Genomic DNA, 26,813 nt, shown 5'->3' on the forward strand with positions numbered 1-26,813 from the left:
ATGTAGAAGACAAAGATAATGATTTACGTTGCATTGCCAGATTGTGAATCAATAAAAATATTAAATTAAACACGGGTTTGCGATTTAAATGGAAATGGGGGTGATGGGAACTCTTAATCTAAATAAAAATAAAATAAATAAAACAGGTTTCGATAGTTAATAACCACTTTTTATGTGCGAAACACAGGTGATGTTTCTTCTTCCTGATCAGTTTAGAAATCTGTGTACGCTGTAAGGTTTTTACTTCCTAATTCAACTTTTAAAATACGCGTTTCGAATAGAAGCAGCATATGCTCATGTCTTCCTGCTATGTAGAACAGATCAGCAAGTTTTTTTTTCTCCAATCAGAGGGGTGTCAGATGGTGCCAGCCAATCACCATTCTGAAGCCTACCATAAACTCTGGTATAGGGAAAGCCCAGAATTCTGTCGCATTTTCATTTTAGGAAATTATGAAATGCTCGTTTAAAAGCAAGGGAGATTGTCCGTTATAGGGGACATAAAAACAAGAGTCCGTGCGGCATTATTGGAAACCCAATTTTAACACAAATCGCCGGCATTATATCCTAGAAGACACAGAAAGAAAATGCAGACGAACTAGGGATTGGACAGTTTCTAAGTGCTTGTACAATCGATGGAAATGTTCGAATAAATGTGGAAAAGAAATAAAAAAATCATTTATTCCTTTATCATAATGGCTAGCTAATGTCCTCTCTTTGCTCGTTACCTGTGGCTGTGTTTCTGCATTGCGTAGCAACGAGTGACTGAATTCTCAGGCGGAGGAACGTAAACAGCTTAATTTTCGTGTTAAATATTTTTTTTAATTAAAATTTAAAAAAAAACACTCTTGCACTCTTTCTGGCAACTTAATTCCAAATGTGACCACAGGATGCCCGTACACGGCCAGCAGCCATATCACCCTGCAACTCACAACTGGCAACCCACTGAAGCTAAGCAGGTGTGAGCCTGGTCAGTACCTGGATGGGAGACCTCCTGGGAAAAACTAAGGTTGTTGCTGGAAGAGGTGTTAGTGAGGTCAGCAGGGTGCTCACCCTGCGGTTCAGGTGGGTCCTAATGCCCCACTATAGTGACGGGGACACTATACTGTAAATAAGTGCCATCCTTTGGATGAGATGTGAAACCGAAGTCCTGACTCTCTGTGGTCATTAAAAATCCCTGGGCGTCTCTCGAAAAGAGTAGGGGTGTAACCCCGGCATCCTGGCCAAATTTCCCATGCCTCCTAATAATCCCCCTCTATGAATTGGCTACATTACTATGTTCTCCTCCCCCCCCTCCCACTCCAACGGCAGGTGGAGCGACGTGCCGGTTGGAGTATTTCTCGTTCGCAGTTAATGGCAACGTCAGCTCAAAGATTTGGTTCAAACCACCAAATGGAGACTGGTGTGCCGACAAGCGGACCCTGCTGAGGCGGGATTAATGCTAGGAAAGAGGGAGCCACAGGATGCCTGTATGTACAGACAGATCTGCCCAAAGTTTTGTCTGCAACAAGACTTTGTGAATCGCTATCACCGCCTGCCGCATCCGCCTCATCAACGGAAGCATTACTGTCGGATCCTTGTCAACAACTGGATACTTGTCCTGAAGTAGCTGGTACGCCGGAAGCAAACCAAGTTTCTTCCCCCTAAAGAGTGACTTGGTCGGACCCACAGTCACCCTCTGTGCAGAGAGTCAACCGGGCTAATAGTAGGTCCCTGAGCGAGACACTGTCAGGCATGTCTCCACAGCAGAAATCTCTCCCCTACCTTCCTTCTTTCCTTCCTGCAACTCCAGCCTGAGCCCTGACAGGTTGGCTGGGAGCCAGAAGATGCCGATTGACACAACCGCCAGGCTGGTCTTTGGTGTCCATGCCAGGAAATACGAAGCCATATGTGGATAAGTAACCCAATATTCTACATTGCATCTTCAGAATTCAATTGTTACCTCAACACAAGTTGATATCAATTTAATTCATATGAGTAATGTATTTACTTTTGAGTATCTAATGTAGAAGTGGTATTAATGAGACTGATTAACGATGGTATAACTGAATGGTATACTGAAGTGTATTCTTTGTTTGGTATCTTTTTGTGTTTTGCATCTTTTCATGATTATATACCTTGCATTTTGATAACCCTCACAGTTATGTTTTATATGCACAATTTATGTATTAATAAATGAATCTTGTGTATTGAATCCGTGTGTGTGCGTCGCTGATCGACTGATTTTCTAATAGCCATAAACACATCACCTCGTGGTTACTGCTACAATTAATACATTGTCCCAGTAAAATCACAAAACTCCTACACCAGATACCACAATTTCCCTTTAGTTACATGTTTCCATATTAAGTGAATTTAAATAAGTAGTAAAATTGATTAAATTAAGCTACCATTTCTCTTACATCCAACGCACCACAAGTGCCGCCTATTGTGAAGCACTAAATTCAGTATGCTGAAACATGCCTCAGTTTACTGCAGTTTGCTTAACGCAAAAGTGAGTTTTGATGTGCATTCTAGATGGTGGTATTATATTTTTAAAATCTGGTTCCACCTTCTCCAGAAATAATCTCTATTTCTGTGTTAACTAATTCAGAAAGACTCTGAATAATTATGATTAATATACAATCGATAATTTGCCTATATGAAAGATACAGATGTAGCAATTCAAAACGAGTGGGGTATGCCGCGGTAAAATGCGATGGGGGTGTCGCAGTATAATACGTCATAATGCGGGTTACCGTAAGTAAGATAATAGTATCCGGAATTACCGCCAGGTGGAGCTAATAAAGCTCAACCTCTCATGTACAGCATTTGAGCTGTCGCCATCAAAGTCTTTACCGAAGATATTACTAATAGTATTAATAATGAATGACCTTGGACAAGCTGTAAACACAAAGTATTACCCTGGTCCACATTCTTTGTAACCGTCTTGTTAACAAAAATACTTTATTTTTTCATTGACAAAAAGTAACACCACAGCATTTCGTTGATCCGATCACGCATTTGTTTCCAATCATACAAAGTAATTCTTGAGAATCTCCGATTCACCATGCCTTTCACATGCTCATTAAAGATATTAATTTAGGAACATAAACATATTACAGTATGTAAACTGTACTGTATATGGCAGGTCTTGGTATTTTAAAGAAAACATACACACCAGTATTCAATTTCTCCATAAACATTTTAAGCATCAAAGTCTTAAATGTGGTTATTTTGGAAACGTTTTTACGTGCTCCTTGCTCCTTCTGACCATGTTACTGTATGTATATACAGTATACAGTACTTTGTGAGAAAAGTGATAGTTTTAAGCTTTTCTGCGAATACGCTCGATACCGGAGTAAACAAGCATACTTTTAGAATTTGATTAATAGGGAATATAATATAATATAATAAGGAATTGCATATCTAAAGAAATTAATAACGGTATAACTATATTCATGTACTGTTGCACAAACAGTACTATAAGACTTTCCATTGATATATGTTTGTCACATGACTGCCTCGGTGGTGTGATAGCTTAAGTGACTGACTTATAACCCTGAAGTCGAGTATTCAAACCCGGCTGTTGCCATCAGTTTTCTTTTAACAAATAAACATTTCTTTGAAAAACTAAAATAGCAAATATTATTGGCATTATATTGACATTTTTTATATTTCTAAATATCACAACATGTTCGTACTATATGTACACAGCAGTACCGCAGGGTGTAGGGCACAATTCCACGTGAGCCCGAAAGCCCTACATTAATGTGCATTCGCCTGGTGCTGCGCGGTTATTGCATCTCTCACAGCGGTCCCCCCGGGTTCCAGTTAGTGCGTAATTATGCATTGATGAAAAACCGGAGGTTTAAAAAAAGAGAATTAGCTCACTGATAGATTTACGTGGAGGCTGTGAACATTTTCACATGTCATGGTCTTTAAAATGCATTTGGTTTGAAGGCTTTCTGTGTTTCCCTTCCAAAGATACAGATGCAGCCATTCAAAGTGCGCGGCACAAACACGGTTGTCTATGTAATCGCGCGTCATAACGCGTCATACCGCAGTTTGTGATTGGTTGACCGACAGGGGCACTAGTGGTGCATTGGTTGGTCGTAGAAAGATTTAAATGTCTTTAAAGCAAGTAAAATGATAGTATCTGGAATTTCCGCAAGGTGGAGCTAATAAAGCTCAAGCACTCATGTTTGAGCTGTCACCATCAAAGTCTTTACCGAAGATATTACTAATAGTATTTATAATGAATGACCTTGGACAAGCTGTAAACTCAAAGTATTGCCCTGGTTCACATTCTTTTTTTCATTGACCGTCTTTGTAAAAGTAACACCACAGCATTTCGTTGATCCAATCACGCATTTGTTTCCAATCATGCAAAGTACAGTAATTTTTGAGAATCTCCGATTCACCATGCCTTTCACATGCTCATTAAAGATATTGATTTAGGAACATAAACATATTACTGTATGTAAAACTGTACTGTATACAGTATGTATATGTATATTTAATGTCTTTACTGTGCCCGTTTAAGTATTGAATATTTATATGGAATTTTACCAATGAAGGGAAATCTTAGTAGCTGAGCATAAAAAGAATAGGAGCATAACGCGTGTGAAGACCATAAACGATATTAATTTTGGAACATAAACATACAGTATTACAGTATGTAAACTGTATATGGCTGGTCTCGGTACTTTAAAGAAAAAATACACACCAGTATTTCATTTCTCCCTAAACATTTTAAGGATCAAAGTCTTACATGTGGTTATTTCGGAAACATTTTTACGTGCTCCTTCTGACCATCTTACTGTACGTTTATAAGCAGTACTTTGTGAGAAAAGAGATAGTTTTAAGCTTTTCTGTGAATACGCTCGATATTGGAGTAAACAAAAGTATACTTTTAGAATTTGATTAATAGGGAATATAATATGGAATCGCGTATCTAAAGAAATTAATGACAATATAATTATATTCATGTACTGTAGCACAAACAGTACTATAAGACTTTCTATTGATATGTGTATGGCTGTTTCACTACCTGGCACATGACTGTGTCAGTGGCATGATGACTTACGTAACTGACTTATATCCCTGATGTTGGGTGGTCAGATCCAGCTATTGCAATGAGTTTTCTTTTAACAAATAAACAATAAATAAATAAATTCAATATTTGCAACAATTCATGCAAACAATATGGTACAGATTGAAATAAATTATGTATTTTGTACAATGTCAATTGGGTTGAGATTCAAAGATATGGTAGTCCATTGCATTGCATAGGTACAGGAGGTCATTGCAAGATATTATTCCCACATTAAAAAAGAAAGTATTGTGAAACAATTGCTGAGTTGTTTTGTATAGAAAATATAGAATAGAGAGGGTTCAACATGTGGTCAACACAACACTGTAAGACACTTGGGGGGTTGGTGTGCCGTAGTAAGAATTTTTTTCAATGGATGAGTCTTGAGAAAACAGACACAAGTACAGCCACAGTCTACAGTACAAGTGCCTTAATTAATAATGCCAGGAACTAAACCATAACACAACCCTAGCTCATCTTCTTCTCTTTTCCATCTACTCCATCATCTTGCTCAAGTGCCATTTAATTAAAGCTTTCTTCATATTCTTTTTCTGGACTTCTAGCTTAGCCATCTCTATGTGACTTCTTTTACTTCAATTGTAAACCCTTTAACTGTATTGTTGTTTCAGACTTGGTTATTTTGGATCTTCATACCACTACCACAATTTGGTGAAGATCCTTGAGTATGCCTTCAGTTTAAGTCAGAACAGATCTGTACTGCCTTCACACTCACTGTAATATGATAGGTGACTGCCTCATTCAGCTTCTACATCTGATGTAAAGACTTCTTATTGTAATGGAATGGACAATAATGTCTTGTGTTTTCTTTTAGAATTGCTGCAACCAATTATTTTGCTCCACATGTTTTTTTCCTGAAGGAAGAGCAACTGTAAGATCTTCAATCATCTTAGCTGCATTCTAAACGGTGCTCAATTTTTCTTTTAAAAAATCTAATTATTTTATAGTTTCTGAGTTTTTCGCAGATTTGTAGTTTTCCATCTTTTATTGCTAAATTTCTTCTTTCATTTGGTGTATATAATTTCCTTGAACCCATCTTGGATCTACTATGACCTCTCTGTAGCGAGAGTCGTGGCTTCCAGATGTTTCTTCTCTGCAACATCCTAGTTGAGCGAGAAGTAGGATTTAAGACTCTTTTGTTCCCTTGTTCTCTTCTGAGAGGGTACTATCCCATAACCTCTTGTTCTTCCATTCTGTCTCTGCATTGGGCACCCTATGGTAGGAATTGGTGCCAGTAGTCACCTCTTGCTTGGTCTTTTAGAAGTTCTGGTTTGTAGAGGATTATTGTTGACCAACATGATTCGCAGGCCGTTTATATGCTGACACAGTATTATTAGTATAGTATTTTTATTCTTAAAAGTATTATATTTTTATTAATAAAATTAATATAATACGAGTAGTAATGTCTTGTTATTAGCCAGCAGCCATATCATCCTGCAACTCACAACTGGCAACCTATTGAAACTAAGCAGCTATGAGCCTGGTCAGTACCTGGATGGGAGACCTCCTGGGAAAAACTAAGGTTGCTGCTGGAAGAGGTGTTAGTGAGGCCAGCAGGGGGTGCTCACCCTGCGGTCCAGGTGGGTCCTAATGCCCCATTATAGTGAGGGGGACACTATACTGTAAATAAGCACTGTCCTTTGGATGAGATGTTCAACTGAGGTCCTGACTCTCTGTGGTCATTAAAAATCCCAGGGTGTTTCTTGAAAAGAGTAGGGGTGTAACCCTGGTGTCCTGGCCAAATTTCCCATGCCTCCTAATAATCCCCCTCTATGAACTGGCTACATTACTTTGTTCTCCTCCCCCCACTCCCACTCCGACGGCAGGCGGAGTGACGTGCCAGTTGGAGTATTTCTCACTCGCAGTTAATGGCAACGTCAGCTCAAAGATTTAGTTCAAACCACCAAATTCTTACCTTTTTGTAAATAGTATAGTTGGTTTGTTTGTTGGTTGCAACCACTTCGCCTCATTTTGGTTTAACAGTCAAAACCACATTCAGAGGCAAAGCAGGATGTAAAGCCTGGGAAGCAATCGCCAGATGGCCACTGGCTTGTTTCCCATTGTGCCCTCTTGTGGACTGGAGGGGAGCTGGTCTCCCTGTCCATTTATAAACACTGGTGTTTTAAAATAATAACTTAAATGTTTCAATAAGGTATTAAAATAATGTTATTAAGGGAAATGTGAAATGTAATTGACTTTGGTAATGGATATTTGTTTTGATGTTTGTGTTTTTATTGAGGTGAATGTGTCTGTTTGATAGTAGGGTCCTTTAAGAGTGTTGTAGATGTTTTTAAAGGGGAGGAGCCTCCTTAATAAAAGGCAGAGATTTAAGCAGTTGGGAACTAAAGAGGAAGGTGGCTCTGTGGAGATTTAGTTGCCGACTCTCTGGTGTTATTTTTGTTGCTGCTACTATTATTTAAATTAACTGAGGCCTTTTTGGACGGCTTCATTTTTTAAAACTGTTTGGAAGTAGTCTCAACAGAGTGTAGTGTGGGAGGAAGTGCGCTGTCACAGATTCAAAGTACTGACACCTTTGCAAAAGACCCTACAGTATCTCCATGTAAGGCAGTCCTGTGCAATAGTCTCTTGGAAGTTGATGCCAGTGTTGCATTTCTTCATGTCTGCTTTTAGGACAACATATTTCTTAAACAAACACATTTAATAGTGTACAGAGATCAGTAAGTCCCCGTTGAGCCACCTGTCTGTCTTCTCCCTAATCTCATTGTGGTGACTCACCCTTTATACAAGCAAAGCCTTTGTAAAAATATCAATTTCCCATCCATTAAACAATCAAACACTTTCACACAGAATAAAATGTTTATAAATATCTTTTGCAGGCTGTTTCCTGAACCTAAATTATTTGAAAAGGTCAGCAAGAAAAAGTGTTTTGGGAGCTGTAGCATAATAATTTAATTAATTAGCTAATAACAAGACATTACTCTCTCTTTCCTAGCATTAATCCCGCATCATCAGCACACCAAGTTTACTTCAAACTTACAGTGTAAAATCCCTATGATTACAACAGTGTGGTACCGGTGAAAATGTCTTGTGTTTTTATATCTCCACAGCAACAGAATGAGTCTCCATTTTGTCTGATAATTCATCAAATGATGTGATGACAAGATATGGGCGATTGTCAATTACACAGAAGCCAGCACTTACCTTATTACCTCCAGGTATTTAAGTCCTGATTTTAAAATGCTCTTCACTCAGTCATCAGGTTTATTTCTTTCAAGTTTGGCATCTTTTTGTGCTTTCAAGCATCTCCTGACTTTTGAAACTCCTGTGTTTTTGACTACAGCTTTTAGATTTCCCCTGTATACTTTCTTGCTCAAGGAAGTTCTGCTCTGTGTTTTGACTGTCTGTTTGACAAAGACTTAGACTGACTCCTTTGTTTTTTTATCCTTGCCTGAAACGTTTGGCAGCTGAAAATAAAAATAACAAAATAACATCTCTGAATGTCATAAACTATTAATTTAAGAATATTATACATACTGTATATAGCTGGTAGTGGAAGCTAAAAATAAAAAATAAAGTACTCAACAGTAGTCCACATTCTTCATAAACCTTTTCTCAAAGTCTTTATCTAGTCTCTAACTATGTAAAGATTATATAATTTTATAAAATACTATAATGTTTTAATTTATTCTATGAATACTTGCTGTTGTTACTGTTGTAAAAAGAAGTTGTACTATTTTTTAAATCCACATAATAAGGAATATTATTATGGAATTATAATGGAACTAAGGGGACATTTTAATACCTAAAAATAAAAATAACTGAAGAATAATAGCATCTGTAAATGTCACTAATGATATTCATTTATGAATAATAAATAATGAAAAGTAATATAAATATATGAGATGGTACATATATACATACAATACATACAGTATATGGCACAATATACTGTACATATTGTATATAGCATGTGGTTTAGTGGTAGCTAAAAATAAGAAATAAGATACACAACAGAATTCCAACTTCTTCATAAACACTTTCTACATCAACATCTGTAACATGGTCACTTGTGGTTATTTTGGAACAGTTGATGAGATCCTTTAACTACATCTGTTGTAATGGGAAATAAAATGCAAATCAGAGTGAGGCATTCGTGGCTCAGAGTAGAATTCTGCCCAATGACGAAACAGGTCTGAGTTTGATGCCAGTCAAAACCCAAGTTATCTTCTTAACATATTTGTCCCATGAGATTAATAAAGACTTTCTCTAATAATAAAATTATATGTAAACTATATTCACATTTCTGTTATGTTTATATATCACAGTGTTACAACCATCAAAATAATATGAATAATAAAGTAATAACATGAATGAACCTCTAGACCAACAATCTCCATGGTGCTTGGAAAGAGCAAGATCATTTAAAGATGCCCTTAAACAGAAATCACAATTGAGTTTATTACATGTATACAGTATTTATTTTTTAAATACAATTTTGAATCCGCTATGTTTATTTTAAAATCTTTAAAATATAGAGTAAAACGTATATTTTATATTCTAAAATGTAAAATCTAAATTTTAGTTTTTTATACATGTGCCTTTTTTGCTGCCCTTTTAACTTAAAATAGTATTAAGGCAAATAAAAATAATTTTAATGCAGATGTAAACCAGAAGAAAAAAAACACTGCAATCACAACAGTCTATAATAATTAACATTTTTTTATAGATTTGGCTGAGTAACTCTTTATTTTGTGACATAGACTTAATTTTATTTTAATGTTTAACATACTATGATACATAAAATAAATTAAAAAGGTCAATATAGTATAGAAATTACTTTTTACTAAGGGAAAAATTATCCCTTTGGAGCTAAGAATTAGCTGGGACTCAAGCCCAGGTGGTTTGCATGACAGCCCAGAATTCTTCCACATGCCATGTTAAGCATTCATTGTGCCACCTGGCAGTTTTACAAAGTTTTGCAGTTAAGCATCAGATTATTTAAAAAGATAAAAAGGCATTTGTATAACCGCTGCATTATAACATGGTATGTATTTTGCACTATGGCGTATTATGCTTTGACCATTCTGAATGGCTGGATATATGTGCACTAATGAACAGCACACAGCAGGCATTGACTTCTGTGGGCACAGTGACTACAGATCCAGTTCCAGTTCCACTGCCAGCCCTGTGTGCTACAACAGATCTGCTTTCAGCTCCAGTCCTTCTAGACTCTCAGATATACCCCCTCTGCCTTTCTTTGGAGATCCAGAATGACACAGAGATTTTCTAACATAGTGTTGTATAATTATTTCTATGCAACTCCCTGCCTTTCTAGATAACAATACAAGGTGGCTTATATAATCAGCCAGTTGTCTGGGTAAGCCTTAGCCTGGACAGCTGCACAGTGGGAGAATGGGGATGTCCTCTGTAGCAGCTACCAACAGTTTTCTGAAATATTCACTTCTCTGATTCATTCTTGAGTCTCCTGGCTATGTCAGCCTCCAGGTCAGTGCAGCAGATTTCACAAACAGGAGATTTGAAAGCATGCTGATGCAGCTACCTACTTGAACTACTTCATGCAAATGTAACTACTTACTCATTTCTTTGATATGCAGTTGCCAAAAGAGCAGGTTGGTTCTGGTCTGAAATTCCAACAGCAGAGTAGGGAACTCTCCTTTTTGAATACATTAAATTTATCAATACAGCATTGAGGTTGGGGATGATGTCAGTGCTCCATAAAACCCTATCTGATTTGATGGCCTTTATTACAATCACCTCCAAAAGATATGCGACATTTATACTAAATCTATGGAACCGCATTGTTATTCTCAAGACCTCGTTTGAACAGGAAAGACATCCCAGGACTCTCAAAAATGGTATCCAGTATATCCTTTAGTTTCTTCATTGTTTGTCAACCTGTGCAACCTGTCAACCTGCCTAACACCAAGCCCAAGAAGTATTGTTGTGCAGATAACCAGGCTCACAAATCAAGAAAGCAATGAGAAGCCATTTAACCAAATTTGACAAATAACAAATTTGAACACCCTTTCTAACTACCTCCAGAAATTGTGCCTTTTTCTTTGCCTCACTAAAACTGATGACACCGGTTCATTTGCAATAACAATGAAGTAACGTATAAAATAAAGGAAAAGATTGCAATTATCTTCTTGATAATTGTTACACGGTCACCTACCTGGAAGTCAAATTGGACTTTTACCTACCCTTCAGAGCAAGGCTAACAGCACAGGAGCTCTCATAAGTCGTCTTACTGATGCCACGTGTAGTGCAAGTTTGTAAAATACTAGCAAAATAATTCAAAATGTAATGCTTTGTCATAATAAATGGGCATCCTGAGTAGGAAAATAGTAGTATGAGATGGAAAATAAAAAATAAACATTGCCAGTACAAAGGATATTTCTTTAAAATGCTTATTTACCCAGTTAAAGTAAGCTATTCTCTAGCACCGCATGTTTTGGTGTCATTATTTCAACATTACATGATTCAAAATTATTATCTTACAAAAATTTTCAAAATGTTTCGAAATTCTTTGTGTATTAAGCACTTGATTGTTAATAATACAGGGTAAATGCTTTAGCTATTTCAGTATAACACAAAATATTTAGTCTGTGGCAAATAGGAGCTCATATATCCTTTTGCACTGCTTGTTACTGACTAAATAAGGGAGGATAAAACTTATGGCAGCATATGTGTGGCATAATGAAAACATTTGTGATTTTTTTAGAAAGGTAAGGTGTCATGCATGAATTGCACTCTTTTACTCTCTTAGATCTCTTGGCATCATTAACTGTGAAGATCGCTTATCTTTTCTGACCATGTATCTGTGGCACTTAAGATGTTAATGAGATCAAATCCAGAATAGAAAAATCTGTTGCAGTTTGGGTTTGTGTTCATGACCAAAATGTGTAATCACAGATTACTGATCTGATTCACAACAAGAAGGTTACGCTGATCTGGTTTGAACAAGGGGATTACACAGATAGGTTGTCAGCGATATGAGACGATGGAATGGTCAGAAAAAGGGTACCAGTGGAGGGATCATCCTGTAAGATGGGGAAGTTGCCGTCAATGGTTCTGGTATAGAAAGGGTGTTAGGTTGGTAGGGAAGCACCAATGGAATGCAGTTGTGAGGCCGGGAATTCCTAATTGAGTTGATGATCCAATGCTTTCTCATTCAATAGCCTTTTTTATCAGCAGGTCAGTAGAGTTGCCATGGGCTCCAGGATATTAATATGTGTAAAAATAACAATTTTATTCTCAAAACAGTGAATATTAAATTATACTCATCTACAAATGTGGATTAGTAACTTCTGAGCAGAAAGATGGGGTAACAGCTGACTGGGTCTGTTGCAGCTCTGTTCAATGCGTGCTCTGCTGGCTCGGTGCCCCCTCCAGTACTTAGGCAGCTAGGTATTTTGGGGACAATGAGAGATCTGCTGTCATCTCGTCCTGACAGTTGATTCCGTCAAATGGATTGTCTGAGTTAGTGCTGAGCTTAACTGGGGACAAAGTCTTTGCACAGAGGTGGTGACTGCTCAGCTGGGGCGAATTACACAAAAGGGGAGAAATTCGGTTGCTCCCAGCTTAGCGGCTACTGGTGAATAAAGTGTATTCAGGCACATTGACGAAAAGTCAACCATATTGCTTTGGTGATGAAGCTGTCACATGGTGGTAGCTAGCTAATTGCAAGGTCCTGCTCCAAGCTAGAAGACCTCAAGCAGAATTGTCTTTACATACAGGCTCACCATGTAACTCAGTGCTTCAGGAAAAAGTCGCAAACTTCAGACAACATGTGTGGCAGACACATGGTTCTGTTATCAGTCAGCCAAGTTGGTTCAGCAGAGAGAGGAGGGCAGCAACGTTAGAGGTGATGCACTGCTTTTTAACCACTTTTTGGTTATTGGTCAAGACGATATCAGCTGGATTGGGTAGCCACAACCTGAAGGTCCCCTATTGGTTGGTCATCTTGTTGGATGGTTGACCATGACTTGTGACTTTTAGTATTATCTCCCGATGTGTATCGGCAATGCTTATTAATAAGACAGAATTAAGTGTTGCTGTGCTATCCCAAATTATGCCCCATCTCTCTTTCTCATTCTCAGCTATTCATGCAGTTCTGATTTAGGGTGTTTTCTCTCAGATAAGGAACAGATGTGTGTCTGAAATGCCCCCTAAACTTTCGACCAATCACCACCTGTCTTGGTCCTGGTTTAAAAGACACTGCACAGCTCAGAAACATTGCTTCTCCGGCCACTTTTCACACCCTCAGAGACAATCACGTGATGGCTGGTTTTGTCGGTATAGAGACTGGAACATTGTTTCAGCAAAGTGTCGGCCCGGGGAATGCCCACACGTAAATTGCTAGCCAATACCAACGTGGACGCTTTGCTTGAACACCGGAGTATATGTTTGGACTCTTGTCGACAACCTGGATAAGTTTTTATTCAGCAACAACACTACACCGGAAGCAAACTGAGTTTCTTCCCCCTAAAGAGTGACTTGCTCGGACCCGTGGTCACCCTCTGTGCATAGAGACTTGCTACCAGTCAGCCGGACTACTAGTAGGTCCCTGAGAGAGACACTGCTGGCGCGTCACCACAGCAGAAATCTCTCCTTCTAATTCGTCTGACTCCAAGCTGCCAGACCCCCAGACACCAGCAGTGGACATCCATCTTAAATGAGTATTGATAATGGATCTGGACTGTCCTGGGAAAGACCTTATCCAAAAGATAAGCTGATCTCCCTCATTTGCTCAAACAGAAAGACCACTAGGTCATCCTGTTGCTGACCACAGAGAGCGGCCTCGGTTGCTACATCCCTGTGACAAGCAACAGGCTGTTTGGTCTAGGCACACAAAGATTGTTAGAAATACTTAAAGATACTTAATTCTAAGTGAAATGAAAGGCCTTGACCCTATATCACATAGGTGTGAATGAAGAAGGGCAATACATTAACTAGTATGGGGTTGTGGTGGCCTTAGGGGTAGAGAAAAAAGTGACTATATAAAAGAAGACTAGCTATGATTGAAGAAAATGGATACAGAAGGGTAGGGTGTTTGAGAAAAGGACACAAATTAGAAGATACAATGAGAATTGTAAGCAGATGTTAGAAAGACAGCAGACAACAGTAATGGTATGCATCCATCCATCTTCTAACTGCTTCTTCCAATTCAAGTTTGCAGGGGAGACAGAGCCTATCCAGTCAAGTAAAGGACACAAGACAGGGTACACCCTGGATGGGATGTCAGTCCATCACACACAGACACAAACTCATAAATGCACACAAACTGTACTCACACAAGGGACAGTTTACCCAGAAGCCAGTTAACCTATCAATATGTTTTTGTACTGTAGGAGGAAATGGAAGCACCTGGAGGTAATGCACACAAACAGGGGGAAAACATACAAACTTCAGTCAGATAGAACCTAAGGTCTGGAATTGAAGTCCCTGTGCTGTCGTGGTCTCCCTACAATAATTTAAAATGTCCTTCAAATTCATGGATGTGCGCGGGTCAGGATTACCAGACACTGGAAAAAATGTTTTAGGTTGAACGAAATGACCTACAAGTAGTAGGACAGAAACAGTAATAAAATAAAGAAGGAAGGAAGGAATTCAGGAAAGTGAAAAGAAAGAAAGTTAAATATACAGTTAAAATATATAAAATACATAGTTCTTAATAGGTGAGAATTGAAGTTCCTGCAAAGAATTTACAGTAATCAAACTAATAGCCATTTTAAAGTGGTCCGTTGCGGGTGACAGTGATATCTGGGAAGAGATGTGTAGAGGTTTTATGCATGTACTGTACTAGGACAATTATTAATTGTAGCAGTAAATCACAAAATGATTCTTCAATGCCTATTAGAAAATCGATCTTGCGGAATAACTCAGCAATACACACACATGGATACTAATACATGAGAATACATTTATTAATACATAAAACGTGCATATAAACATAACAAATCTTATAGAGAGGGTTAGCAGAATACAAAGGTATATACAGTATTCAATCACGAAGAATTACAAATACCAAGAGACACATACAGTACATTCAGTACACCATTCATTTACACCTTTTCATTAATGAACTTTGATTACAACTTCTACACTAAACACTCAAAAGCAAGTACATCACTCATAGGAATTAAATTGACATCAACTAGGGTTGAGGTAACAATTGAGTTCTCGAGCTGTAATACAGAATGTTGAATACTCATCCAATTTATGTGGAATCAGATCTCCCGTGGACACAAAGGAACAGCAACAGGCTGCTGCTGAGTCCAATCGGCATCCTCCGGCTCTGTGGCAGCTAGTCCTAGTGCGGCTAGAGGTGTGGGAGAATGAGGGAGAGATTCCTGCTGTGGCGTGCTGGCCGTTACTCTCTGAAGACTGGCTAGTTAGTCCTGGCTCCCGATGTAGCGCTAGTAATGAGTACTAAGATTCGTCTGTCGACAGTTCCGACGAGTAGTTCACTGGATGTGATTTTCTGAGCTGAGTCTGAGAATGTCCTGGACACTCTGGCACCTTCTGGGCCGTGTGCAGCCTCTTTTATCTGGAGAAACTACAGTCATTCATTGGTTGAAAGTTCCGCGGGCATTTGAGACCCACCTGGGGTTACCCTGCCCTACCACTTCCTCATTGGCTGATCAATGTAGAGGATGAGTAACAATGCTCTCAGACCTTAGGGTTGTAAACACCTTGGGATGCCACTCTTCCTTCAAATCTCCCAGACAGAAAGGTGCCACAGATGACCATTCATTAGGGTGGCTGGAGAATCAGCCCTGGGAATTGTTCCTTATCAATAAACTCTATCAGACAGTAAAACACCTTAAATCTGAACTACATGGAATGGGCTCTCTGTGTCCAGCACCACAGAGATGGGGGAGAGAGAGACTGGCAAGGGAGCAGCGAACTTAATTCCTATATTATTAATAAGCCTTGCCGCTACAGATGGAATAAAGATAGGGAGGATACAATGATGAACAACTGAATAGGTTAATTGTAAATGTCACATTAAACAGTGATAAGAGCAGGGGAAGGGATAAGAGAAGAAGAAATCAATGTTTCCTGGGAAGTGGACAAGAGACCCTGCAGAACAGAAGTGAATAATACAAAGTTGGTGACAGGGAGAGTGGAGCAGTGCTGAGCATGCTCAAAGTATGGTACAGGAGGAAAGAAAGAAAAAAAAGTGTAGACAAAGTATAAATACTGTCTACTACCAGATCCTGGGAGTAGAGAAAAATGGATAAAGATATATAAAGAGAACAACTGGGCAGCAGTCTTATCAAAGGAAATCCAGATCTCAGTATGTCCTAGGCAATCTAGGGGAGAGGTAGGAGGCATATGCAGAAATGAAGTCAGATTTCTAAAAGGCTGATTAGCAATTCCAAAAAGCACATGAGAATGCAACAGTGAACAGAGCAGAGGATGAAATTTGAGGTTGAGAGATCAGATTTGAAGAATTAGAGAAAATTTTGTGAGTCTGTATAAGAACAAGCAAAGATGAAAGATATATGAAAAGAAGATGGAGACATACTGTAGGTAGAGAATTCATAATGAATGGGTTAGATAAGTGATAGATAAGTGTTGGTGTGAAAACCTACGAGAGTGCCATTGTTGGGGAAGGTGAGAAAAGGAAATGAGCAGAAGATGCACAGACAGAGAACAGTGAAAATAATGCACAAAGAGAAGTGAGTAAATAAGGAAAGCAAATGTCAAAGCATACCAGGTGCAATAGTCCAATTTAACAGAAAATAGAATCAGAGGTAGTCAGAGAAGATCTCTTTTACACACAGCTACCAAGGCATGCAGTAGGTACTATCAGTTTAATAAATCACATCAAAGGCCATAAACAAGGTTAAGTTGCAGATTTAAATTCATCCAAGACTGTCATCATATTTCAGTCTCAGGAAAGACAATATATAGCTAATGTTAATTCATCATATCAGACATCTATGATTGCAGTACCCATGCATTAATGATGTTTCTTATTTATTTGTAAAATCTAGATTTACATTTTAGTAGTTATGAGGTTTTATTAATTAAACATATTGAAGCCTTAATTAATGTTTTTTAAACTAATTTCAAATCTTGAATAGTAGGATGGGTTTAGAAATTAGCATGACCCTCTGTCACACATTAGGTTTCAGAAACCCCAACATTCCTTGGATATTATTTCCATGTAGATTAACTCTATTTTAGTTCCTATAGTTGTTTCTACTGTATAACTAATCTTATAATATACAGTAAGACCTTTTTTGGTGTATAATTACTTCAATCAGTTTTCTCACCTTTTCATGAAAGGGTATTACATTAGCAAGTCTCAAGTACTGAAAGTCTGAAGATTGAAAGAGTTGCATCCATCATCACCAGCAGCACCCCAGCTCTGGAATTGCTCCAAGATAGCAATGCAAACCCTTGCATCAACATGCCACTGTGCCTTTTTTTCTTTTTTGTTTTCTAATTAATTGATTAAGCCATTTGGAATACTGTTTTAAGCATTGGATTTACTTAGTTTTGGAAACATTTTTTGTTCTGTGCTTCTTTGAATTTGAATCTGTTTATAATGTTATCATCCACTTTCCAAAAATTCATAGGCTCTATGACCTTATTTTTACTTCTCTTAAGCTGTCCTTCAGCATTAGCTTTTTGGAAATTATAAATGTTAGGTTTGGACTCAACAAATGCAGTTTCATAATATACAGCACTTCAAAGCACATTATATTATTATTACAATTTTCCTATCACTGGTTGTCTCATTTATGTTTGCCTCACCCTGTCTTGATTGATTAAAAACAACAAGAACTTTATATCCCTTCTTGTAAGTGCTCTGACAAACTGGGTAAGAATACAGTACTTAACCATTTCACGACAAGAAGGATCCCATGTTTGTTGATGTAAAGGGTATATTTCTACATAAAAATCAAAAGACTGCTCATAAAAATACAGAAATAATCTCACCTGAGCTTTAACAGCTATGTGCAGTACCCTATCTTATCTAGGAGACATACAATGTTTTTTTCAGTACACAATATGTAAATATGATGTTTTTTATGTGCGTTTTTACATTCCAACATTTGTGGTTACAACCAACTCTCCTTCTTTAACACTACCTAATTCCGACCACACCACAACCCAGTAAACACTTGATACCTCATATATACTGGCAGACCGGCAGGACAGATGACTGTCCAAGATCCAGTTGCCCTCGAGTGACCACAGCAGAACAGGACCGACGCATCAGACTGGTCCATCTGAGAGATTGTTTAAGATCTCCCATCTCTACTGCTGCTGAAACATCAGTGACAGGACAGTGAGGATCCATGCTGCTGGCCTTAGAGCAAGGCGACTTGTCTGAGACCCTCTGCTCACACCTCCTAGACGTCATACCCAAATGGCTTGGGCCAGACAGAGGCTGCAATGGTCATGTTAGCAGTGGCATCAGGTCCTCTTCAGCCTGTTCCACGTAGATGGGAGGGCCAGATTGTGAAGAAGGAGGTGTTGCTTTTCTTTTTTCCACCAGTATATATTGTGATAATGGGTGAAGTTTGACCATGCTTTTATCCACCGGTATACTTTCTTAATTCCCTTTGGAAGTTGAGTGCCAGTGTGGAATCGATCCACAGAAAGTATGCAAGATAGAGAAATGAGACCAGCTTGAGACAAAGGAGAAAAATTATTCTCTTTAATAAGAATGATTCAGCGCTTAAGCAGTAGTAAGGCTTTTGGCATGGTTTTAGCATGAACGCTACACCAGCCACGTGAGCATTTAATATAGGGTTCTCAATTAGGGACACCCATGTTGATTTATAAGAAAATGCATCCCCACACATCCTTCCCCCAACTTAAAGACAATGTTTTCAGGACAGGGCGTCAGCATTGCCACGAGCAGCTCCTGCCCGATGTTTCACTACAAACCTATAGTGTTGAAGAGCTCGGAACCACCTGCTCACCCAGGCGTTCTGGTCTTTGTTGCTTTTCATCCAGGTGAGAGGAGCGTGATCTGTCACAAGAGTGGATTCTCTGCCCAGCAGGTATTACCGCAGGGAATCGATAGCCCTTTTCACTGCTAGACTTTTTTTTGCCACTATGGCATATTTCTGCTTTCTTAAGATTAGGTTGTGGCTTAGGAACAGGACAGGAGGCTCTTCTTTGTCAAATTCCTGGGATAGAACTGCCCCCAGTCCACTATCCGAAGAGTCGGCTCGGAGGAAAAACCGGTGCCCAAAATCTGGTACTCTGAGGACGGAATCCTGGCACAGGGCTTCCTTCAGGTCAGTGAAGGCTTTGGTGGATTCCTGGGTCCAGCAAATGACCTTAGGTACCAACAGAGAGGTCAGATCCGTAAGGGGGATGGCTCGTTCTAGGAGGTTAGGAATAAACTGGCGGTAGTAATTTAATGATCTCACCTGTGACTTCGTCCGGGGAACCGGCCAGTCTCAACTAGCCTTGACCTTGTTGATCTGGGGCCAAATTTGACCTTCATCCACCACATGACCCAGGTGCTGGGCTGAGGTAAACAACTTTTTGCTCGGTTAACATAGAGTCCTGCATCTTCCAGGGAGGTGAGTACAGCTTGACAGTGTGCTATGTGCATAATTTCAATATGGCGGTCGGATGGCTCTTCTTTTCCCTATGAATACAAGTGACTGTCAAACAGTGTTGTTCCTCCACTTGAGTTAGTTTGACTACCTCGGAGGACACAAAACAGAGCGCACTAACGGAGTCAATTAGGGCTCTGACAGAATTCCTGTTTAGGAGAACTGATTCTAAGAATGCTTCTGGTTTAGAATCCTGGCATTCCATCCACTCTGTTAAACAACCCTCAGAGAATAAATGGACAATGTTTCAGCATATCTTAATATTCTCGTCAGTGAGACAATGATCTGCCTAATGTCCCTCGGCTGCGCACTGGGTACATCGGGTTGGTCGGTGCTTTTCTTCCAGTTTTCATTCTGGAAAAGCAATGGTCATCCTGGAATGGGAACGGAAACGTAGCCCTCGACCACGTCGTCTCTACGTGGTCCCCTTCTTTGCATAGTCCTCGACTTGGAGATGCTGCTTCCTGGGAGTTCTCAGCGATGTTGGCTGCCTTTCTAAGGTGGCCATAAAATCACCCACGGTTTGTGGGTCTGTCCCACGGTTTGCCTCAGCTCAGGGGGCAGCTGTCGCAAGTATGTGTCGAGGACTATTCTTTCGACAATTTGGTTGGGGGTAAAGGTTTCAGGTTCCAACCATTTTTTGGCCAAACCAGATTATACATCTGTGATCGAGCAGGGATTTGGGGGTCATAACGCCAAGTTTGGAAATACTAGGCCAAGACTCGAGTCTCCCGGGTGAGGATTTCGGCTTTGAGGGTCTTCAGCTCTGGGATCCGCTGCAGAGGAACTGTCCAGGTGGTAATAGGCCTTTTGAGCTTCCCCACAGAGGAAAAGAGCCACAATACCAGCCTATAGGTCAGGATCCCAGTTAAGGCAGTCAGCTGTTCTTTCAAAAGCTCTCAGGTAGGTGTTGACGTCATCCTGAGGAGTCATCTTTTGTAGAACATGCGCCAGTTGGACAGGTACTGGAATGGGGGCAGCCAGGCAATGTATTTCTCTCTATCATCTGCTAACAGAGGTTTTGGGTAGCTGTAAGCTGATCCTGTAGATAATGGGTTTGCGCCAAGGCTGACTCTTGAAAAGCGAACAACTGTGCTTGAAGGGTCTCCTGTGCTTGGCGATGTAAACCATTCACTTTCTGTTGAACAGAAACCTATGAAGTGAGAGCTCCGACTGCTTCTTTTAGCAGTGAACAGCAATGTCAGAGAAAAATGAATTTTCACTACTGTGTTACAATATATTTTCACCATTTCAGTACAGGTAAAAGCCCTATAAGAATGAGAGCAGGATTTCCTTTAATCTATAATAAGAAGCCTCCATGTGCACATGAATTGAACTGAAACAAAAAATGAAATTGATTACATCTGCATCGGTAAGCTGTGGAGATCAGCATTGTGGGATGTCAGAACTTACAGAGGGGCTGACATCGAATCAGATCACTGTCTTGTAAAGGTGACACTACTGACACTACGGTTAAAAAGGCGACAAGTACAAAGAAAAGCCAGACCATATGTAGTGGAGAAGTCGAAGGATGCCAGAACTGTTAAAACAAAACTAGAACTTGAAAGCGGTTCCAAGTGCTACAAGATGCCACTGATGTTGAAGAACAGTGGATGTTGTTTAAACAGGTTTAACCGAGAGTACGGAGAAATAATTGGACGAAGAAGAGGTACAAAGCGAGAACGCTAGATACAAGAACAAACACAGATGTTGATTGACGAGCGGAAGGCAGCGAAGAGTAAACATGAACAGGCAAAAACATCAGAAGAGGAAGAGGAAGCCACGATCAAGTACCAGGTGTTGGATCGCAGAGTGAAAAGTAGATGTTGCGCCAACAAGAGAGAATGTTTGGAACAGAAAGGAGCAGACGCAAAAATGATGCAAAATCCCTACAATGGAAAAGCAACTCCAGCATACCCATCAAAAACAAGGAAGGGAAAATGTTGCTGACAATTGTAGCGGCAAGGCTTATTAAAATACAGGAATTAAGTTTGCCGCTCCCTTGCCAGTCCCTCTCTCTTTCATCTGAGTGGTGCTTGATGCAAAGAACCCATTCCATTTGGTTCACATTTAAGGTGTTTTTCTAGCTGATAGAGTGTCCTGATAAGGAACAACTCTCAAAGCCGAGACACATCAGCCACCCTAATGAATGGTCATCTCTGGCGCCTTACTGTCTGAGATTCCAAGGGAGAGTCTTATTCAAAGTTGTTTACAACTCTAAGGTCAGAGTGCATTGTTACTCATCATCAGCCAATCAGGAACTGGTAGGGCAGGGTAACCCCACATGGGTCTCAGATGCCCATGGAACTTTCAACCAATGAATGACCGTAGTTCCTCCAGGTAAAACAGGCAGCACAGGGCTCCTCAGAGTGCCTCCTGGACATTTCTCACTCAGCCCTTCCTGGACATCCTCAGACTCAGTTTGGACCACCACGTAACGGCCAGTGTGTCCGAGTGAAGGACTTACCTTTGTTCTAAGAGTCGAGAACGGAGGTTGCCAGCGCATAACCAAAGGATCCACCCGAGGTAGCATCAGCAGCAAGCCTTGTGAACCCACCGCTAACGCTCACCTGATCAATAAGTGAACTACGGTTGGAACTGTGGACAGCTGAATCTAAGTATTCAGAACTAGCGCAACATCAGGAACGTACCGGTCTTCTTCCTGTCTAAAGAGTGTAACCTGCTTGGACCCGCAGTCACTTTTCTCCTGGGCACAAACTCTTTTAGTAAAGCCAGAACTAACTAGCCTGCCACTGCTTCTTTGTGTCTGCGGGAGATCTGAATCCACAGAGATTGGATGAGTATTCAACATTCTGCATTACAGCTCGAGAATTCAATTGTTACCTCAACCCCAGTTGATATCAATTTAATTCCTATGAGTGATGTACTTGCTTTTGAGTATCTAGTGTAGAAGTTGTAACCAAGTTCATTTACGAATGAATGATATACTGAATGTATGTCCCTATTGGTTTGTAACTCTTCGTGATTGAATATATACCTTTTGTATTCTGCTAACCCGCATGATAAGATCTGTTATGTTTATATGCACATTTTATGTAGTAATAAATGTATTCTCGTGTATCAGTACCCGTGTGTGTGCATTGTTTGAGTTATCCTGCAAGGTTGATTCTAATAGCCATCAAAGAATCATTTTGTGACTTACTGCCACAATTAATAATTGTCCCAGTTAAAGCACAAAACCCTTACATTTACTGGTGCCTTGTGAGAGGATGCCTACACAATGAATGAACAAGATGTGTGCTTAATGGGATAATTCAAGGAGATATTGAATCGGCCGACCCCAGATGTAAACTTTAATGCTGTCACCCCACATGGTGAATTGAAAGTAAAGATGGACCCGATAACAGGAGAAGAGATGTTGAAAGCAGTCATGGCATTAAAAAACAATAAAGCTGCGGGTCTAGATCGAATGTTAACAGAATTGCTGAAATATGGAGGCCCAATAACGACATTGACTAGGCTGCTAAACACGTGCTGGCAAAAAAAGTGCATCCCAGAAGAGGGGTGGTGTGGGATGATTGTTAAACTGCCAAAGAAAGGAAATATCACCGATTGCAATAACTGGCGCTGGAGTTGACTACGTGATGCGGTTGATGCAACACTGCGAGAAGAACAAGTGGGATTTCGCAGTGGGCGATCACGTACTGAACAGCTATTTACGCTACGCAACATCATTGTACAGTGCATTCGGTTCCAGAGACCAATATCAATAACTTTGATTGATTTTTAAGAAAGCGTTCGACAGTGAACACGGAAACGCTGTGGAATATAGCCAAGTTATACGGCATTCCCCAGGGATATATTAACGTCTTCTAACGTCTAAATATCTACCTTAACTCCAGTTGTTGTGTGAAGACAGGTACTGGCATTACAGACTATTTCACCATTGCCACTGGCGTATGCCAGGGTTGAATATTGTCACCAGTCCAGTTCTTTTTGGTGATTGACTTTGTAATGCGGAAGGCGGTGAACGGACCTAACCTGAGCATACAGTGAAATGAACAAGCAAGGCTGACAGACTTAGACTTCACAGATGACATTGCCCTATTGGCAGAAAAGAGAGATGGACTACAGGAGCTGACGACCAACCTGGAAAAGGATGCCGGATAAGTCAGATTAAGAATTAGCGTCGAAAAGACAAAAACCATGCAAGACCATGGAAGAGGTGTTAGTGGGGCTAGCAGGGGGAGCTCACCCTGTGGCCTATGTGGGTCCTAATGCCCCAGAATAGTGAAGGGGACACCATACTGTAAAAAGGCGCCGTCCTTCAGATAAGACGTAAAACCAAGGTCCTGACTCTCTGTGGTAATTAAAACTCCCAGGGCGTTTCTTGAAAAGAGTAGGGGGGTAACCCCGGCATCCTGGCCAAATTTTCCATCGGCCCTTACCAGTCACGGCCTCCTAATAATCCCCATCTATGAATTGGCTTCATTACTCTGTTCTCCTTCCTACTAATAGCTGATGTGTGGTTAGCGTTCTGGAGCACTATGGGTGCCATCACATCATCCAGGTGGGTGCTGCACATTGGTGGTGGTGGTGGAGGTCCCCATTACCTGTAAAGCGCTTTGAGTGGAGTGTCCAGAAAAACGCTATATAAGTGTAAGCAATTATTAATTATTATTGTTACCTTGGTAGTGTGCTTACCAGGGAAAACGACTTAGTGAAAGAAGTTAATAGCAGAATAGATAAGGCGGTGGCAGTATTCCAGAGAATGCACTCGATATTGTCATCAACAGCAATTAACATCAACACTAAAATTCACCTGTATAAAGCCATAGTCCTACCTAATGCAATTTACACCAGTGAAACATGGAAAAGCATGGCTCGAATAGCACAGAAACCAAATGTTTTCCACCAGCAGTACCTGCAAAAATTACTTCACGTCACCTACCGTGACCATATTCCAAATGAAGAAATCTTGCAAAGAGCCAATTTACAGAGGCTGCAACATATAGTGACAGAATGCAGACTCCAGCTGGCAGGCCATATTCTACGCCTATCACACCACCAAGATCACAATGAGATGAACTCCACTGGGTGGAAAAAGGAAAAGAGGAAGGCCAAAGAAGACCTGGCGTAGCACGTTCTGAGAAGATCTACAACATGCCGGCATCTCATGAGAATGGGTAGAAGATGCAGCAGCCGAACATACATGCTGGCAATAAATCGCTGCCCATTGTGCCTAGTAGCACAGGAGGACCTAAGCTAAGCTTCTTATATAACCTTGGCAAGAATGTCTACCAGTGTCTAAGTATTAGAAGCCAACAGTTCTTTGAATGAAAACAACAGACAGACTTCTGAAATGTTTTTTTTTTTTATTTTGTCATACCCCAGGTTACTCTGATACCTTGAGAAAGGTTGTAAAGACAAAATATGCCAGCATGCCCTTTACCCTGTCGAGTTTAAAAATGGGAATTATTATTATACTGTACGTAAGTTAACCAAATTTAAACTATATTGATCACCTATGTTCAGTTGGAATTGATTTTAAAAAATCCACGGAGCATTTTTTTTAAATATCCGATTTTTGACTTATCGTTGTTATCATACTTTTCCAATGCATTTATTGTCTTATTATGAAAATGATTGAAAATGTCATTTTTTGACAGAATGACTTGTTATACTAGAAACCACACACTATAGCAAAAGACATGACAACCTAATGGGCCAGGCCAGCTTTTAAAAAAATACGTATGATATTTGAAAGAGTTTCCATCTGACAAGGTCTATATAATGCAACCATATGTTACATAAACACATGTACTGTAAAACCAGTTCTACAGTATGTTGTAACAGAAAGAATAAGGTTCTGGAGATGAAGTTAAACAGATGAGTTTATTGCATGCAAGGAACAATAAAGCCGAAGTCTTGTTTCCCGCAAGAAACAACAAAACCGAAGTATTGTTCCTTGCATGGAATAAACTCATCTGTTTAACTTCATCTCGGGATCCAGAACCTTATTCTTTCTGTTACAACAAGTAGTTTAGACTTAAACATATCCAAACACGGTTGTGAACACCAATTTTAACTTAAGTCACAGATGTGCCTAACACAGAAATAATGTTACGATACAATATTTCACATTTTTACCAATGACAATACTGTTAAGGTCACATTTCAATTGCTTAACTTAATCAACTGAGCATTTGTATAGTTTGTAATAGCTAACTAAATTATTTTGTCAATAATGTTTTATATGATTCATCTGGTGAGATAAGATCACTTTATTGACCATATAGAATTTCTTATATTAGGAATTTGTCTTTTTTCTGCATACCCCAACTTGTCCTCCATGAGACACACAGACAGAAAGAGAAGCTTGAGGTCAGAGCACAGGGTCATCCATTTATACAGCATCCCTGGAGCAGTTGGGGCCAAGGGCCTTGCTCAGGGGCCCAACAGAGTAGGATTGCTCTGCCAGCCACAGGATATGAACCAGCAACCTTCCAGCCACAGGCACAGATCCTTAGCCAGAATGCCACCGCACCGCCCATAGTATGTTCTTGGAATACGTAGTATAAATTATTTTATTTTTCATTCTTAGAGTCTGATATCTTTGGTAAAAGAAAGTTACTGTAAAGTAATTCTGAATCAACCAGAAACAGCTGCTTCCTCACTTCACAAATCAGGTTTCATTATTAAACATGCAATGGATGTACTGTATATACAGGTGTCATTTCATAAGAAATTACACAATTTAAAATTCTTGGAATGTCCTCATAATAGAGCAAGTATGTTAAAAATTCATGCACTAAATCCAACCAATAATGAAACGAAAGTAGAATGAGCTTTCAAAAGTGTACACTGAAACATTCAGATCTGTTAAATTAAATTACTTTTAGCATACAACAAAAACATAAGTCTGTCATAATACTGCATTCTGTAAGTGATAATAAGGGTAATTTGTTCCTGCATCAGTATAGATTAGCTGACAATTCATTATTTCAAAAATTCCAGTAAGCACAAAACACAAGCATATTGCTGCCAAGAATTTGAGCTGACACACTGCTCTTGAGTAGCAATTTTGAATAATACTCCATTCCATATAACATGGATAAAATTAACATAGCAATTTGTCCACAGGAAAAACCAGACCAAGTCTTTATATTAACAGGTGTATACAT

General features: G+C 39.6%; 1 protein-coding gene across 1 annotated transcript in view; it reads right to left on the reverse strand.

Moving 5' to 3' along the window:
* gabrb1 (gamma-aminobutyric acid type A receptor subunit beta1) overlaps nucleotides 1-26,813 on the reverse strand; it is a 411,079-nt gene that overhangs the window by 191,116 nt on the left and 193,150 nt on the right. The gene's annotated exons all lie outside the window — the stretch shown is intronic.

Source organism: Atractosteus spatula, chromosome 1 (genome assembly GCF_055471065.1).
Source record: "Atractosteus spatula isolate fAtrSpa1 chromosome 1, fAtrSpa1.hap1, whole genome shotgun sequence".
NCBI classification, from domain to species: domain Eukaryota; kingdom Metazoa; phylum Chordata; class Actinopteri; order Semionotiformes; family Lepisosteidae; genus Atractosteus; species Atractosteus spatula.